At 41.5% G+C, this 19,586-nt stretch overlaps 1 protein-coding gene across 5 annotated transcripts in view; it reads left to right on the top strand.

Moving 5' to 3' along the window:
* Nucleotides 1-1,041: 1,041 nt before the first annotated feature.
* The window catches only part of add2.S (adducin 2 S homeolog), a 50,167-nt gene continuing 31,622 nt past the window's right edge, over nt 1,042-19,586 (top strand). For 2 of the 5 annotated variants that reach the window (XM_041588171.1, XM_041588172.1), the window contains exon 1: nt 17,324-17,515. The gene's annotated coding sequence lies outside the window, so the exon portion shown is untranslated. Of the gene's footprint in view, nt 1,164-1,993; nt 2,014-17,323; nt 17,516-19,586 lie in introns of those variants that run through there. The other 3 variants (XM_018255186.2, XM_018255189.2, XM_018255187.2) reach the window with 3 other exon arrangements.

Below are 19,586 nucleotides of genomic sequence, written 5' to 3'. Positions count from 1 at the left end.
CAGAATTTATAATTGATTATATTTAGAAAGTTTCTTATTTCAGTGTGCTAAACCTTATATTAAATTAAAATTTTTGCTATAGTCCCCCTTTAAAGGGCATGTAAAGTCTAATATAGAATAAGGCTAGAAATGCTGTATTTTGTATACTAAATATAAACATGAACTTACTGCACCACAAGTCTAATCAAACAAATAATTTATGCTTTCAATGTTGGCTACAGGGGGTCACCATCTTGTAACTTTGTTAAACATCTTTGCAAGACTAAGACTGTGCACATGCTCAGTGTGGTCTGGGCTGCTTAGGGATCGTCATAAACAAAGCTGCTTGAGTAGCTGCTGGGAAGTAAGGCGGGGGCTCCACCTGTTGTTCATAAATAGTTAGGGACCATCTGACAATTCCTATCCACAGCAGTAAATGAAGGGAGAATTTCACTGCATACAGTCAGGTTTCTTATAAAAACCGTACACATTTTTTAATTAAAGCATATTGGATATAGGTTTCTTTTTCATTAAAGAAACTAAAAATGGGATTTCATTTTTTTGCCTTTACATGCCCTTTAAAAAGCTCTTATGGGCATTTGCATTGTGAAAAAAAAATTCACAATTCTGTTTGCACACTCGTATCCAGCTTTATAAATATAACCATGCGCAGGGCAAATGTATTCAATGTGCTAACCAATCTGCCCTGCGGGAAGTTTATAAATGAGCCCCAGTGTGTTCAGCCATGGGGCTAAGCATTATCAGGATACATGGATGCTAGACAGGGATTCCTCCTGCTCTTATATAAATAAAGCCCATTTAGTGGGTCGGTCGATTTATTCATTGTTTAACCTTTCCCAAGCCCAAGCTTGTGGAATTATGGTGGTGTATACTGTAACGCAGCATGTTAGTATCAAGTTATTTCAGACTGTATCTAGCAGGAGCAGCATGCAGCATCCATTCAGGTTCTATTGTGATTGCAGTGCACAGAGAGAATCCCAGGGATACTGGCAGATAGGTGGGTGTGGTAGGGGGTGGTCCGAGGCATATCACTGTCACGGGCTTTTGTTTGCCAGCAGCACTGAGAGCTAGAGGCTGGGCTACTGCTCCGTGACTATAATCCGGGAGATAACATGGGCTTTCCAACCTGGACCAGATAACATTTCCATGGCTGCAAATTAAAGGTAATTCTGGTTGCCCTGCTGCATGGCTCCTGACACAGGGAAGGTATAGAGCATGGATCTATTGCTGGGTTCTGTAATGAACAGACATTTTGCTTGCATGTTCTGGCTTGTAGCCATTCCTGATTTAATTTGAATGCTGTGGTGCAGGGTTATTTATTTTTTTGTATTTATTTGCAAAAAGGCATTTAGCTTTAACCTGTGCTGTGTCATTCTTGCATGTGCGTATTGATATATAATATATAAAATATATCCTGGGAGGTGTGATTGTGAACATACTGGATGGATACAGAATTCTGCTGACCTTTTTTGCAGTTCTCCCAATGACCACAGGAGGGCAAAAATGCTTTATATCAACATTTGCCCCTTTTTATAGCCAGGGTGGATATGGGTGTCTTTGTGCAACACACCCTGTCCGCTGCATTATATATATAAATATTGGCAGCTGTCGCCCTGTTTGCCTTTCACTAGGCACTAGGGTGTAGCTATGCAGCAGCATTAAATTAATTCATTCAGTGTACTGTGGGCGTGAAGCAGATCTCTCTCTCTCTTTCTGTACAGAAACTACGGGATTTCTACGATAAAACCCTGTAAAAGGGGCAAGTGGTTTGTATGCAAACTGCTCCTGTTATCACCATATTCATATCAGGTAAATATCCCAAAGAAATGTAGTTGGTCTGTACCAGCAGCTGAGCGAGCCTGTCTAGTGACATTTCAGCAGAGTTAATCAAATCCAACCCAAAGCCTATTGAAGGGAGTGACCGGTTTACTTCACTGATCCATATATTGTAAATGCTTCCATTACATCCGTGGGTGTCAGGCCAGCAATAGGAGAGATGGTGGCTTCACATGGGTATGTAATTGTTACTACGAGTAGAACCACTAGGAAACATTCTACAACACAATTAATGGTGTAAGAAATGCATAAGACTTCGGACAACAGTGCCGTTTGCTTTCTGGGCGTTCTCCGGCCACCCAGGGAACCAACTGGGCATAAAGATCCATTAGAAAGTTAGCCAGATAAGCTCAGACTATGTAACTGAAAGGCTAAAGACATTATCCCAACTGTGTTGGAATCACAGCAGACTGCAATGTTAGGTGCCTTTTAGTCGGCTACTTGTTTTATAGACATACAGTACTTTGCTGCTTTGATTTTTGTCTGGGTGCTGCCTACTTTGCAGCTAACCTTGACAGCCAATTCCCCGATCACATTTCTAGTGTTTGACTAAAAGAGATACATTCCATACATTCAGTCAGACCGAGTTTGATTGAAGCTTTTTTGATGGCTTACAAATACAGTGAACATCCAGAAAATTTCGCTGCCACTCCCTTGACCAGCACTTGAAGCTTTGTACGCCCAGTGTTGTAGAGACATGGCCTTGCTCTTGGACGGTCTCTGTTAATTGCTGGAGCATGTTCTCAGCATTTTCAAGGTTAATTCATAGGAACTAGTTGTTTTTTGTTATGAGATGCTGGTAGGGTTGCCACCTTTTCTGGAAAAAAATCCCGGCCTTCCTATATATTTTTATTTTTCCCCTATTAATAACATTGGGATCAGCCATCATTTTTACCGGCCAGGCCAGTAAAATACCGGCCAGGTGGAAACCCTAGATGCCGGTGGGCAAATACAGGGTGGTAGAATATTACTAAAGCTTACAATGCTTCTGTTTTGTTGTTCCACCCATAGAATGTTCAGCAGCAGCTCATGTAGGAGACACATCTAAATCTATTTGCATTTTCTTCTGTAATTGAGAATAATGTATCTAATTGCATTGTGGATAATAAATAGCATTATGCACTCCCGAGTAGTGCAGGCTTGCAGTCTCATATACCATGAGGGCCCTTTGCTGTCTGTGGATTCATCTTTATGTGAGTAAGCATGGAACCAACTCCTCACTAGTTATGTGCAGGGCAGTGATGTAGGATGGTGCATCAGCTTGTAATGTAAGTAAATTACAGATTTTGCTAATGAAAAAGTGTTAAGATGAGATACTAAATTGAGCATTATGCATTAATCAGTGACCTCCCAAAAAAAAAACAAATCCTGCACTGAATTCATGCTGAGCACTGATACAGGGTCACTGTGGGCACTCAAACAACCACTAGTAAGTAGAAAGAATTTTAAAGAAAGCTTTATTTCCGTAATGGCCCTGAATCGCGTTTCATGCTTTCAATGTGCACCAAGCCTGTGATTAAGTTCATTTCTTTGTTTATTTCTATAATCAATTTATTTACAGGGAAGTTTATGTGCCTGCTAATGTTTGGTTTCTTTATTATTCTTTAGTGAATGGAATTATAAGAGCAGCTATATCTTCATGCTGCTTACTCTTCAGTTTTTTTTCTCTTTTATCCTGTTGCTGCGTCACTGCATGGCATTTAGCTTAGCATGTGAAAAGGTGCACCCAAGCCAAATGGCAACTGGCATTCTAGCTGCGCCGCTGGATTGAGCCAGATTCATTTGTCAATGTACACATTCAGAGAGAAAACATTGGAAAAGCTTAGGCACATCACTGTGCCCGTGACCAATCATAGTGGTAGGATGCCAGTGTATAGGAAAAATGGCCATACATATACTTTGTGGCCAAAATGACACATAATTAGTGCAATTAATGTTTAGGTTGGGACTGCAACTTAATTGGCAACCTGATGGTTCGGGGGAATAGAGGTTTAGAACCCATTGTGGCATCACTACTGATCTACTGTCAAGGGTCATTTTACACCAGGGGATCTGCCAATACATTATTTTATTTGGAGGTGCAGCCTCTTTAGCTTCTACATGTAACATTTGCAGCAAGCAAAGATCATTTTATGGCCACATCTATTAAGGAAAGTGTGCCTGACATTTAGCAATGATACTACTGTATTCTCTACAGCAGGGATCCCCAACCTTTTGAACCCATGAGCAACATTCAGAAGAAAAAGGAGTTGGGGAGCAACACTAGCATGAAAAATGTTCTTGGGGTGCCAAGTAAGTGCTGTGATTGGCCATTTGGTAGCCCCTGTGTGGATTGTCAGCCTACATTGAGGCTCTGTTTGCAGGGCACCTGGGTTTTATAAAACCAAAACTTGCCTCCAAGCCTGGAATTAAAAATATCAGCACCTGCTTTGAGTCCAGTGAGAGCAACATCCAACAGGGATCCCCAACCTTTCTTAAGGTGGCCATACATGGAGAGATCCGCTCGTTTGGCGATGTCGCCAAACGAGCGGATCTACCTCCGATATGCCCACCTCGAGGTGGGCAATATCAGGCTGATCCGATCGTGGGCCCTAGGGCCCAATGATCGGATCCTAGCGAATGCGGACGGGCGGTCGGATCGCGGGACCGCATCAACGAACAAATGCGGCCACGATCCGACGGGATTTTTAGTCCCATCTGATTGAGATCGATCGACTTTCGGCCAGATCTCGATCAGGGAAGCCTGTCGGGGGCCCCCATACACGGGCCAATAAGCTGCCGACTCGGTCTGTCGGCAGCTTTTATTGGCCCGTGTATGGCCACCTTAACTCGTGAGCCATATTCAAATGTAAAAAGAGTTGGGGAGCAACACAAACATGAAAAAATCCCTAGGGTTGTGATTTGCTATTTGACAGCCACTATGTGGACTGTCATCCTACAGGAGGCTCTGTTTGGCAGCACACTTGGTATTTATGTCTCCAAGACTGGAATTCAAAAATAAGCTCCTGCTTTGAGGCCACTGGGAGCAACATCCAAGAGGCTGGTGAGCAACATGTTGCTCACGAGTTACTGGTTGGGGATCACTGATCCAAGGGGTTGGAGAGCAACATATTGCTCATGAGCTACTGGTTGGGGATCACTGCTCTAGAGTGTATAATGTCAGCACCAGCCTGGAGCATTGCAGGGCACATACAGTACAAAAATTTTAATGCAATAAGTCTGGCCTTGGTCTTGGACCCATTTTTCACAGTGTTGCTGTAATAAATTCCAAATTCACTGGATCTGGAAAAAGGAAATCCTGTATACAGACATACTGATGTGCTTGTTCATCTGCAGCAGCTGGACAGAAAGATTACTAGCTACTTTGGCTACTCACACCTGTAGGCAGTTGGCCATAAAGGCTGCCATTATCTGCCTTGCAGCTAAACACAGAACGTGATATGTCATATACAGTGGTTTACAGTACTCATTTTGTGGCATTGAAATGCAGAGTAGCCCTGGGCAAAATATGCCTGGATCCGCTCTTGGAAATGTGCCCCAAAAAGCTGCTGCCCTTGTTGCTGCCCATTCCCATGCACAGGTATTTCAGAGGGAATGAAAGGCATATATAATTGTAGTCTACTTTTTTCAAATACAATGGCAGTGTAGATGGGAGGTTTGTTTTTTGCTCTCGATAAAGTCCTTTCGGCTGAAATGTCATGTGTTTAATGTACAGCATTAAATAAATTTGGGAACTCCCCCACTGTTGAAATGAACTCATCTGTGATGTGTATCTCTGTCAGGAGGTGTAGTGATCGCTCTAGTTGATTTAGTACATAGATGAGAGTTTAGAGGGTAACTATTGTGAAAATGAAAATCATACTGAAATAAAAAACTTTCTAAATACAATCAATTAAATATTCTGTATCATTTCTGAAATAATCAAGTTCATCTTCACTATTCCTCTCTCAGCATCTGTTTCTCTTCATTCTTCATGCAGCAGTTGGGTGTCATAGTCATTGAGACTTGAAACCGGCAAATAGGCACGCACTCAGCAGGACTCCATGCAGCAGTAAAATCACTTCACTTTATTATACAAACATTAAGCGTCCTAGCGCGTTTCGTGCCTAGGATGCCTATGATTTCGTGTGTTAACACACGAAACGCGTTAGGACGATTAAAGTTTGTGTAATAAAGTGAAGTGATTTTACCGCTGCCTGGAGTCCTGCTGAGTGCGTGCCAATTTGCCGGTTTCAAGTCTTGATGTCTCCCCTATGCTCAGGGTTCGGGGCAAGCCCACCCGAACCAAACTATAACTGCGGTGAGTGGGTTTTCAACCTATAATATTGACCACTAAAGGAAAGATTGTCCAATAAACTAAATATATGGCAGGGGGTTAGAGCGCTCCTGCTCCTTTCCTCTATTGTTTAGTCATAGTCATTGACAGTTAGATCCAATATATCTTATAGGTGGGCTCCTTTCAGATGTATTAGAGCTCACTCAAATAACTGATAACAGCACAAACAAAATCTAACAAAATATCTGCACAAATTCTGCATGTAGAGAGACATGATGTCTGGTGATTTTAAATAGAGTGAGCTCTAATACATCTTCTAGGCAAAAGGAGCCCCCCTATAAGATATATTGAATCCAACTGTCAATGAATATCTGACATCCAACTCCTGCATGAAGAGAGAATGAAGAAAGACAGATGCCGAGAGAGGAATAGTGAAGATAAACGTAATTATTTCAGAAACTATACAGAATATTCAATTGATTATATTTAGAAAGATTCTTATTTCGGTATGCTGAAGCTTATATTACCTTTTCGTGCTAGTTCCCCTTTAATAGCACATACTGTGAGCATTTCAGCTGCTGCTTGTGTGCCCTGCTTAGTAGGTGGTTATTGCTCATAGCTGGAATGACTAGTAAATTGGCCCTTGTCATAAAGTAGTTCATTTATCTTTGTCTGTTAAGAATGCTGTCCTTTGATTCCAGGTACTCCTGGCGGAACAAGGAAAAGGGCCGCTTCTAAAAGCTAAGATATCAGCAGTCAGTCTGACTCACTTGCCTATTTTAAGTTTGCTCCTCTGTTTTCCTCCTACGCAGCCACATGAACACAAACCTGCTGCATCTCCCCAGCATTCTGCTTCTTGTTGCAGCGATGGTGTCATTGATCTGTAACCTTTTTTATTGCTAGTGCAATGTGTATTTCCTTTTGGACATCCCCTGTCCGTGTCCAACCAGGAATGTTATTAGAAGGAGCATTCACTGATATCCTCTAGCTTTCTTCCTCCTTCAGTGTTATTTCTGGATTAGTCAGCCTCTCCCGAATTCAACCTACATTAATGAATGCAGATTGCTATACATTTATCGCTGAATATAAATACAAGTAATGACTGTTCTAATGAATACATTAACACCATAGTCCTATGAATCACTATATTTCAGAATGAACTCCACATATTATTTTGATATAATCTGTGTGCAAAGCAGTACTATTATTATACAAATTCCAATGCACATGTCACGCAAAGAAGTTAGTGTCTGCTAATTCTAATATTGGTTTTATTGTTTTCTACAAGGTGCCCTGGGGTTCACTAGGATTTCGCCGGCCGGTGCCCTGTTGGCCTAGTTTGACTCTATCGGGGGAACGTAATAAAAGTCGATAACGGAAAAACTATTCGCAATGGGAAAAGTTATGCCTTTGCGCTAATTTAATATAGTTTTTGCGAATCCTGAAACTGTTTAGCGACCACTTCCAACAGTGGAAGACCGTTTGCGAATTTTATAATTTGCACCAATGCGCAGTCAATGTAAAAAAACTTCTTACTGAAAAAGTCGTTATGTTTGCTCCAAAAGTTTATGACACCTTCAAACACTTCTTAAGAGTGCGCAATTAAAATTCGCAATTGAGCAATTAGAATTCGCAATGCAATAACAGTTTAAGGAACAATATTACATTGCGAGATGCAGATTTATATTCTTATTAGTGCAAATTGTTGTTCTCTTTGCAAATTTAATTACATCCCCCCCCTTAGTCTACTGAAAACAGAGCATAGCTGTAAGGAAATCTTACCCTGGTGGTATAGTGGGGGGATGGCAGGGACGCCCGCCGCGTCTATCTGTTCTGGTAGCGCCGGTCTAGGGTGCGCGCACCTCTTCTTGGATTTTGTGCGCATGCGCGCTGACGTGATGACGTCAGCGCGCAGTGGCGCGAAATTCAAACGGTATTAAAGGGGACTCTTGCTTGTTTTCAGTGCCCGTGATAGGATTTGTTTCCTGGTGCTGTTAGCTGTTGCTATTCTGCTTGAACCTGATTCTGTTTACCTTGATTCTGCTTAACCCTCCTGTTTGACGTTCTGGTTTGACCTCTGCCTGTTATTTGACTCCGATTCTGCCTCAACCCATCTGATTGATTACCTGGTTTTGACCCTTTGCTTCCTGACGATCCCAGCTTTCTGCCTGCCTTGACCCAGCCAGTCTGACCACGAATCTGCCTTATCCTATTGTACCGCGATCTTCGGCCTTAACTGACTTTAACAACTGTCGTGCCCCTTTGCCAGCCAGAACTCCTCACCTTGCTCCCCTCGAAAAGTCCAGGTGGCATCTGAGTAAGCTGAGGGCTCCTCCCGAAGCCAAAGATGGTCACACTACTGGTGAAGCCGAGCCAAGGGAGCTTGGCACTAGTTCTGGTTTAGGGTGCCGACCGTGACAATAGCAATAGCCCCTAAGGCTAAGTTCTACAGCACTTGGGGCCATGGTGCTCAACAAAATCACCAGTCATTACTTCCTATTGCAAACCATGAGAAAAACTGTCTAGGGCAAACACAGCAGACTCCACTCTGAAACAGAGGTCTTCTCTTCTCAGCCTGAGCACCTTGGCTCTCTGAAATGCCCAATTTACACTAAACCAGTGCTTCCCAACTTTTTCTATGGTATAGGCCCATAATCTGAAAGAAGACATTTGAAGTCATATTATAGATATTATAGAAAGCTCTCTATCAAGCCCATAAGGCAGAGCCATAACATTTGCCTTTGCCTGAGCCCATGATCCTCCAGTTGGACAGCAATTGCAAAATCTTGGTTAACTTATTATGTTACGGAATGGCAAGTTCTAAGCAACTTTTCAGTTGGTCATCTGTATTATTTTTTTTAAATATTTGAATTTCTCTTCTGACTCTTTTCAACTTTCAAATGCATGGCACAGGCCCCTGCACCCAAAACACTATTTCTCTGTGAAGCTACAGTTTTATTGTAGTTATTACTTTGTATTACTTACTGTTCTATTTAGGAGCTTCTCTATTCATATTCTTGATAGGTTAAATCGGACACTATGTTTGACATAGCTGCTGAAATTCCAAGCTGGAGAGCTACTGCACAAAAATGAAACAATCCAAAAATGGCAAATAATAAAAAGTGAAGACTAATTTCAGATTGTCTCTGCAGAACACTAAGGGGCAGATTTATTAAAGTGGACCTGTCATCCAGACATAAAAAGCTGTATAATCAAAGTCCTTTTAAATTAAACACGAAATCCAAATTCTTTTTTTTTTATTAAACCATTCATAGCTGTTGTTAACTCATTTAAAAATCTCAGCTGTCGATCAAATTTTGAGTGCCCCTCCTCTATGTGTTAGGCACTTTCCATTCAGCACTTCCTAGATGTCACTGCTCTTCCCACATTCCCCCATTCTCATAACCATCTAATTGTGTAACTAGCGCATGGGGATGGACATCGGGTCCCCCATTCTGATGCACAAACAAGATTCTGAGATGATGCAAGACTTGCCTTAATAAAACGGTCCACAAATGGCTCCTTTCTGCTTGCTATAATTATGAATTCCCAGACTGAAGGAAACAAGATTCAAATAATTTATACAGTGTATTTAAAGTTCATTTGACTAACATGATAAAATAGGATTTGGGATAATTTTTTTGGGTGACGGGTCCCCTTTAAGGGTCGAATAGTAAATTTGAATTCTAATTTCGGATTTTTTTTGCTGTCAAAATTCACCCATTCAAATTTTAATCCCCCCAAATAGAATTTAAATTTGAATGTGAGATTTATCACCTGGACCATGGAATCAGTTCTAATTTGAATATTCACCCCCTAAAACCTGCCGAGTTAATTTAAAAGTCAATGGCAGAAGTCCGTTATTGCCTTCCTGACGGTCAAGTTTTTTTCGGAGGAAAACTCGATTCAAATTTGAATCAAATTCTATTCTAATTTTCAGGTCGGGACTATTTAATCGAATATTAGACGTTCTAATTTTTTCTTAAATAACCTCCCATTCGAGTTATGAGTATATCCAAATTTATTAAAGTGTTAAAAAAACGATTCACATAAATTTGAAATTCGACCTTTGATAAATCTGTCCTAAGATTTATTTTATAGGTGAAGAGTGCCTTTAACATGAGACAATTTCTATTTTTTTGCCACAGCTAGATTATAGTCATGACAACAATGGCATCAAGGCAGAATAACTAAAAGGCACATGGATCCCTCAAATTCAATACTACCTTAAATAAAACGTTTAAGTTTCTTGTGTCGTTTGCCTAGTGGAAAAGAAGCTTTTTGTCCAACTGTAATGGGTATAACATATCATATCATGTGTATAACATATCATCAACAGAATGCTATTTAAGGCACACACAACATTGTGCTGATGCAATTCTATTTGTAACTTGTTTGTGCTGGTACCAGTGAATAAATGTGTTTTGGTAGCAAGAAGGTAAACACTGGTTAAAGAAGTGCCTTCTGTAGTGTTTCAGCACTCTGGACAGCTCTCCAGATTCATTCTCAGTCTATACCAGCATTTGGTGGACTTTTATTTGGGTCAAGCCCAACCTTGAAGGTCAACACTTTCAAGGAGCCGCCCTTAAAGCTCCCCATAGATGCAAAGATTCTTCTTGCCGAACGACCGATTTTAGGGAAGTCCGTCCAATCCTTCGAAATTATCGTGAAGTTAGTGGGATTCGAACGATTCGTACATTTTGCGATTTTTCGCCCGACATCTGTCAGGAAATTGATCGGCCAGGTTAAAAAATCTTTGTCAGTCCCAGTGCAATTTATCTATGTTTGCAGGGCCAAGTAGGCAGCTCCCCTTTGTTTTCCTGGCAAATTGGTCTTTTTAGTTGATGGACAATTCATACGATCGTTCCGAGAAAATCGTGGTCTCACGATGAAGATCGGATCTTTTAAAAATCTTTACATCTATGGCCATCTTAACTCATAGCAGTGTTTTATATATTTTATATGTTACATATTTTATATGTTGGTGCTATATAAATACATCTTAATAATAATAATATGACAATATTGCAGTATCAGCCATTGAGCCCCATAATTCCAATAATATATATAGAACAGCAAATACTTCCTAATCCCCAAGCCCCACTCTCTTTAACCTTCATGCTAAATTTCCAAGAATATGTAGGAAAGCAAATAGACTTTCTTCCCAAATCGCAATGCTAAATGGACTTTTATATAACAAGATATTACACATGCAAAATCAAGATTTTTTTATGCATTTTTCCAATGTGAGCTGAACTCTAAACCCATAAAGTGGGTCACACATATTTAATCTTCAAAATGCAAAGGGATTTGAGTACTTCTCTATTATACTAAAAGTTTGGCTTTTTTACTATATGTTTTCATCCTGACCCTCCAAGCTTATTGTATAGTAATATGAACTTTTAGGCTAGTGGTAAGTGGGAACAGTTTGATTGTTGGCTGCTCTTGATGAGAAGGTAAAATGGATCCTGCCTTCTGTTTAGCACTGCAATACATCCAATTTCCAAATCATAGCATTAAAGAATCATGGAGTATAGGCAGTATCTGAATTTATTGCTGTTTAAAGCAATCTATTTAGTTCTTCCAAAATACTGGTGTGGTCACATCCCAATATAACTGAGAACAATATGCCATTTTAGGAGATTATCTATTTGCCCACAAAGACACATGAAAGCCCAACTCCTTTAATACTTATCCTTTAAAGTAGTGGTTCCTAACCTATAGTTTGGGTCCTCGTGCTGTTCAGGTTGGGTCTCCATGATATCCTTTAGTAATGTGGAATGCCCCAATACAACAGACAACAATAGTCATAAAAATAAAGGTGCATAGTTAATTCTAAACCAATTCTTAGGCCCCCAAAGTTGCTTTATTTAAGTCAACTGATAAAAAGGGAAAGCCCCGCCGTAGAGAGTCAACACCAGATACTTGGCAAGGCCAGATACTTGGCAACACTTGTTACTAAATGACCCAATGCTGAGCATCTGATACATTTACAGGAAGTCATTTTTAAGGTTTAATAAAAGCTTACCTTGTATGAACCTGGATCTGCTCAATAAGCTTGGCATCTGGCATCCTTGCATTGATTTAATGCTTTGCTTGTCAGCTGACACATCGCTATCTAGATGAAAGCTATTCACTTAATATGCTTTTTTTTCCAGAAAAGATAGCAACCCAAATACTGATTGCTGATTGGTTTCTCTGGGTAACTGCACATGTGCAAGACAGCACCTATGTTATGTTTACAGACACTGGGCAGTAACCCATGGAAACCAATCACGTTTTGGCTTTTACGACTGAAACTGCAGCTGACTGGAAAGAAAGTCAATCACTGATTGGCTGCTATCAGTTACTGCCCATGTGCAAATTTGCCCAGTGTTTATACATGAGCCCCAGTGGGGGTCATTTATCAACACTGGGCAAATTTGCCCATGGGCAGGTACCCATAGCAACCAATCAGATTGTTGCATTCATTGTACTACCTGCAGCTGCCTGAAAAAAGCCAAGCACTGATTGGTTGCTATGGGTTACTGCCCATGGGCAATTTTGCCCAGTGTTGTTAAATGAGCCCCACTGTGTTGCTTCATGTAGAGACTATGGGGCCAGTTAACATGCAGAGGATATGATGTAAATAAGTTGTTTAATAGACACTGGTTTTGGTGGAACATCATTCATAGCACTGTACACACCTACAGAATGTAAACCTTCCTTATAGAAAGTAAAACTGCCCATGCATGTTAACAGGGAAAACATGTGTAATGGGGTCCCATTCTACTAAATTTGCAGGGTCAGAAATCCCCAAGTATTGACCCATTAGCACCTGAGTGGTGGTAGAATAGGTGGTAGGATGGGGTTGCAGTGATTAAAATTACAACAGACAAGCATTGTCATTCCAAATCATGCCCATGAATGGCTGCCTGGCTGCCCAATAAAATCTGCATGTTTTGCAAAGACGAATACCTGATTTTAGAATTTTTAGTTCACTGAATATTGTTGAGAGGTGCTATGTATCCATGCCAATAAACTGCCAGTTCAGAATGACAGGCAATACCTGCCTATGTATGGGCAGCTTAAAACACTATGGGGTTATATTTTAAAGTCTGAATTGGCCTTTTAAAGAGGAAAAACACAATTTTCCATGGAAAAAAAACTAGAGCCCTGGAGGTTATAAAAGTCTAAATAAAAATGTACTCCAACTCAGACCTGCCAAGTTCATGCAGAAGTCAATAAGAAAAAAAGAGGTTCCGCCTAAATATTTGGAAGGGTTTTTTACAGTGAGAGCTGTGAAGATGTGGAATTCTCTCTCTAAATCAGTTGTACAGGCTGATACATTAGATAGCTTTAAGAAGGGGTTGGATAGCTTTTTAGCAAGTGAGGGAATACAGGGTTATGGGAGATAGCTCATAGTCCAAGTTGATCCATCATCCAGGGACTAGTCTGGTTGTCATTTTGGAGTCAGGAAGGAATTTTTCCCCCCTCTGATTCAAATTGGAGAGGTTTCAGATGGGTTATTTTGCCTTCCTCTGGATCAACTAGCAGTTAGGCAGATTAAAAAAATGTTAAAAGGTTGAACTTGATGGACGTGTGTCTTTTTTCAACCTAACTTACTATGTAACTATGTATGTTACTATGTTACTATTAGGGATGCACCGAATCCACTATTTTGGATTCGGCGGAACCCCCGAATCCTTTGTGAAAGATTCGGCCGAATACCGAACCGAAACCTAACCCTAATTTGCATATGCAAATTAGGGGTGGGAAGGGGATATTTTTTTTTACTTCCTTGTTTTTGGGACAAAAAGTCACGTGATTTCCCTCCCCACCACTAATTTGCATATGTAAATTAGGATTCGGATTCGGTTCGGCCAGGGAGAAGGATTCGGCCGAATCCGAATCCTGCTAAAAAGGGCCGAATCCCGAACCGAATCCTGGATTCGGTGCATCCCTAGTTACTATGAGAAGTCCAGAAGAAATCCTTATCTGCACTGAGTTTTGTGCAATAATCCGAAGATTTCATGGTTTTTGAGCATCAAATTTGAAACAGGCGCAGTTTTCGGCGACAAATCTAAAAGGTCACGGTATTCGGATTTTTGCACAATTTTAAAGAGTTTTTTCCCCCAACACCACATTTCCTGGGAAAATGTATTGATAAATAAAAGGAAAAAATCTGTACGGATTTTTGCCCAGGTGCCACTAGCAAATCATGCCATACAGTGAGAAGGCCCTTTAGTTATTGTACAGTCAGGATAGAGATTGGCAGTAGTACAAGTATGGAATTGGAGTCTGCTCTAACATCTAAAGCCGGACAGAGCTAAAGTTGGCCCCAGATCAGATTTGTAACAGAACAGAATGGAGAAGCCCCAGCTCCAGAGGGGGGGGACCCTGTTCCATACCCCCCCCCCAGCCTACCCCATTCCATATGGACTATGCCCTTTTTTATTAACATAGCCCTACATTTGTTTCATGTTGCTTGGCTACTGTCTCACTCTGAAGAACACGCTTGTGCCTTCAATGTAATGCATAATGATTCCCCCCCTCTACCATCGCTATGGATTAGTATTTTACAATCCATTATAATAATAACAACATCCTTGTAATTCCCTCTTATGTGATGATTTTTGGTAGCATATTAAAGAATGTATTAACCCCTAGGTGCCTGCACACGGGGTAACTATGAAGGGGGACTGTTGAAGAGAAGCTCTTGAATATTATGGATGAGACCGGGGCATTATATAATTCATGGGTTTATAACCTGCAACCCTCTTGCTGAACTGTATTTGCCAGCTTTTCTGATATCAGTGGGATACTGGAATACAAGCTGAATTTTTCCTGGCACAAAGACTAGTCATATTTATGCACTGAACTATCACTTGGGGCAGGGGTCCCCAACCTTTTTTGGACCAGGGACTGGTGCAAAAAAAAATTTTTTTGCTAGGGTTGGGGATGGGGTCGGCGGGGTCGGGTGAGGTTGGCGGGGGACGAGGGTGGGGTATGGGGGTGGTGGGGGTCGGCAGAAAGTTTGGACACTCCAGCGTCCAATTCAGTGCGCCTCGTTTTTGTGCACTGGGCTCGGCAGCCCAGTGCAGGAGTGTCCGTGTCCGTGTCCTTCTGGGCCGTGGCCCGGTGGTTGGGGACCGCTGCCTTGGGGTATTTGCAGACACCCAAGGCACCACACGGAGAGAGGAGCAAACTAAACATCGCCCTTCCTTATATATATATATATATATATATATATATATATATATATATATATATAAATAAATAAGAGTGTTTCAAAAACTGCACACACAGGACTTGTATAGATGAAAAAAAGAAGAAAAGTTTATTACAACGTTTCGGCTCTGATACTAGAGCCTTCCTCACCTGAGGAAGGCTCTAGTATCAGAGCCGAAACGTCGTAATAAACTTTTCTTTTTACTTTTGTATTATACCTTTGTTTGGATGAAGTACAATGTACTGTTTTATTATTACAGAGAAAAGGGAAATAATTTTTTATAATTTGGATTATTTAGATAAAATGAAGTCTATAGTAGATTGGTGTAACGATCTGTTACCTGGGATCCCGGAGGAGGACAGCTGGTCCTAGGCGGACAGATGGCAACTGGAATTCCTCTACGGCTCCGGTCTTCACCAACGCCCTTTTGGGGCCCCGGACTTTCTGCGGCAGAGTCAGCAAAGGAGCCAAGCGCGTTAGCCAAAAGCGAAGTATCCAGGGATCATGCAAAGGCGTAGTCAATTACAGGCAGTGGTCGGTTTCAGGAAGCAGAGAAGCGAAGTACAAAGGGATAAGGCAAAAGCGTCGTCAAGTTCAAGCAGTGGTCGGTCCGGGCAGTGAAGGTACAAGGTTGAATTAACAGGCCAAGGGTCGAATAAACAGGAAAGCAGGCAAACGGGGCTTGAGCAGGAACTGTGGAAACAGAAGCCAGCTTGGGCAATGTGAGGAGAAAGAGGAAGGTATTTAAGGGGACAGGAACCAATCAGGAGCAGGCTGAGGAAGACAGACAGATCAGGGACCAATAGGAAGCCAGGCACCCAAATTAGAGGTCATAGCTCCTAAGTGTTTTGGTGGGAACGTCCATTTTGACATGCACCGGTGTTTATGTGCCAGCGCCTAAGTTGACGCGCTCCAGCGTTTATGCGCTGGCGCGATGCCGGTGTTACAATGGGTTTTCCCTAATTCAGAGTTTTCTGGATAACAGGTTTCCAAACCATAGATCCCATAACCTGTATACTGTATAACACTTCCAGTGAATGTTATTTAAGGGGTAGTGCTCCTTCAAACACTTTTTTCAGATTGTTCACCAGAAATGAAGACTTTTTCCAATCACTTCCTATTTTCTATATGTGACCGTTTTTCTAATATTGAAGTGTAAAGTCTAATTTTAAAATTTACTAAAGCAGCTATGGGAGGGTCGAGACTCTTTAACTGTTCTAAATTGATACATTTAGTTGAGACATTTGTTATTTTTGCCCCTGCTGCGCAGAATTCCTGAGCTTCATTAAAGGCAGCTGTTAGAATTGATACAATAGTTGCTAATATTCCACAGATACTGCTGAGAAATGTAGCAACTAAATGTAGCAACTAAATGTAGCAAATTATAATCGTTCAGAATACGTTCCTGGGTCACTGAGCTGCCAGACTGAGACACTAGAGACACAAACATTACATTTTAAACTTTAAATTTTGGAAAAACAGTAAAAAATAAAAGTTGGAAAACAATTGAAAAAAGTCTTTGCTGATGGTGAACTTTTTGAAAACAACTGAGCTGAAAAAAGTGTTTGGAAGGTGAGCAGCCCCTTTAGGTATATATGGAAAGGAACATTTGAACATATTATAGAGAGAATCATGTACCCCCTATAGGAAAATATAAAGATCCAATTACCGTATAAAAACACAAAATAGCAGTAACTGCCGTATTCTGCTATTCTATCATTTATTAAAAACTTCTTCTTGTCCCACTTGGTCATTAGAAGTTATTAACTATTTAAGTAAATTAACTTTGTAAAGTATTTTCCCTGATACTGGGGATCCATGGAAACAAAAAAATACTTTTGTTAAATAGTTAACATGTGTCACGTTTCCCTCCCTCACTGAGTTTGTCACTGGTAGCTATTAGGTTTATTTTTTAGGCAGAGCAGTGGGTGGAGTAGGCAGTGAGTTTATCTCCTGGAAGCAGATATCTGTCCCCCCTCTCACTAGATCATGAGACAGATCTGTAGCAACAGCAGCAGCAGGAGGAGGAGAAGGGCACGTGGGAGATGTTGTCAGCAATTCCAGACAGTAGGGACAGTGCATGGTGGCCTCACATGGGACAGTCACCCAAGCCCAGAGCCAGTTGCCAAGAGCAGAAGATCCCTGAAGTCTGAGATGTTTGCCTCTTGCCTGATGCTGTTGGGATATACTCAGTGAGTAACTATGTGCTGCTGGGACAGTTTTTGTGAAGGACAGAGAGGGTTTACTCTGGGGTTTCAGAAGGGCTCCTTGAGGGGCCACATATATCAAAGTACAAAAATATTATTTTGTGTAAAAGTCATGACATCATTTCTGTATCTATGTAAGGCTTGGCTCCAGCTTTCCTTAAACTACAACTCCCAGCTTCCAAAAGCTGTCTGGAAGATAACTGGCGAGGCAGTACAACTGTTAGTGCAGTGATCCTCAACCAGTAGCTCATGAGCAATATGTTTCTCTCCAACCCCCTTGGATGTTGCTCCCAGTGGCCTCAAAGCAGGTGCTTATTTTTGCATTCCAGGCTTGGAAGCAAGTTTTGGTTTTATAAAAACGACGTATAGTGCCAAGTAGAGCCTTCTGTAGAGTGCCAGCCCCACATAGGGGCTACCAAATATCCAATCACAGCCCTTATTTGGCAACCCATGCTTGTGTTGCTCCGCAAATCTTTTTACATTTGAATGTGGCTCACGGGTACCACTGTGTTAGTGGACCACATCCCTCATGTATGTCATTCAGCTAATGGGTTCTGACTAATGAACAAATTCAGTACATTTGTGCAAAACAGATCATCTTCTTATCAGTTTTGAGGAGCCCTAAAATAATAAAATTGCTTTGGGGGGCCCTTTGATTTCAAGTTACGCCACCACACCAGTTTGCAAGCTCAGGTCAGGGAGGCATAGCAGTAGACTAAAGAGTTATAAGGCACTATTTATAAGTACATAGGGTGCAAAAACTGGTGCAGATTGTCATGTTTCTTTTCCCAGAATTAATACATCATTACACCCATTGCATAATTTCCACTTCCACTAGGCACACACAATTTTTGCTCCATTTGTATATCATGTATAAGTAGCACCCTCATCATTGTTTGCCTCAAGCGAGCATGTTATGGGCATTCTGTCACACTGTATTGATTCATTCTGTCACACTGGTCTTCATATTCGCATGGTGGATTTGGTGCAAAAAAAAAAAAAATAAGTATACAAATCCTGATACCTGGTACATTGCAAGGTTTGCTTGTGCCCATTGCAAGCAGGGGCGCTCCACCAATGAGGCGAGTTGAGGCACTCGCCTCAGACGGCAGCGCCCCCCCTGTTTACCAGGGGCAGCAAAAATGGCTCTCCTGGTAACTAAGAGCCAAATTTCCGCTTTTCAACCCAGAAATTCGGCTCTTCTAGTGCAGAGAGTGCAATTGCGTTCTCTGTACTAGCGACGTGGACCACCCCCGACCCCTCCGGTGCAATGTGGACTGCCCCCGACCCTCTCAGGCACTGAAGAGGTGAGTGCCTTGGAGAGAGGTGGGGGCAGCAAAAGGAAGGTTGCCTCAGGCGGCAAAATTACCAGGATCACCCCTGATTGCAAGTGGTACTGTTCCGGGCACAAAGGAGTGTTGAATATTAAAGCTATTACATTCGGAAGTAAATTAGCACCCATGATTAGCACCCACTCTTTGTACACGAGGCCCATAAAAGAATTGCTCTATATATTAATTGAGAAATGAATATTTCAGCTCATTCAGAGATGGAACTATGTTCAGTGTAGTCAGTGCAGTGGCACTTGGGTCAGCAATTTTAGGACACCCTTGGGCCTAAGAATGGCGGCAGCCAGTGGTGTAACTAAATATCACTGGGCCCCACAGCAAATAATTTTATAGGCCCCAAAAATGTCTAGAGATTGACCTGTTTTACCAAGTTGTATTGAATTTGTATATGAATTAGAGCCTCGTGGGGCCCCTATACCTTCTGGGCCCCCCTGCAGCCGCAGGGTCTGCTTCCTCTATAGTTACGCCCCTGGCGGCAGCTTTCTGACAGATAACGGTTTGTGTTACAGGCTGAAAGTGGGTGTAACTGGGTGGCATTAGAGCTATCCGGAGTTATCTGTTCTGCTTTTTAATGTTCAAACAATTCAGAGTTATTTATAGGCTAATCTAGCACTGGGGCCATTAATTATTTTGTTCTGCTTCAGATATAAAAAATTCTACATTTTACCCATTTTTTGCTCTGTATTTGTACGGTCAATTTCTGCTCT

Source organism: Xenopus laevis, chromosome 3S, assembly GCF_017654675.1.
Source record: "Xenopus laevis strain J_2021 chromosome 3S, Xenopus_laevis_v10.1, whole genome shotgun sequence".
NCBI classification, from domain to species: domain Eukaryota; kingdom Metazoa; phylum Chordata; class Amphibia; order Anura; family Pipidae; genus Xenopus; species Xenopus laevis.
The sequence above is the reverse complement of the archived record's forward strand: the minus strand, read 5'-3'. Positions and strand labels throughout refer to the sequence as shown.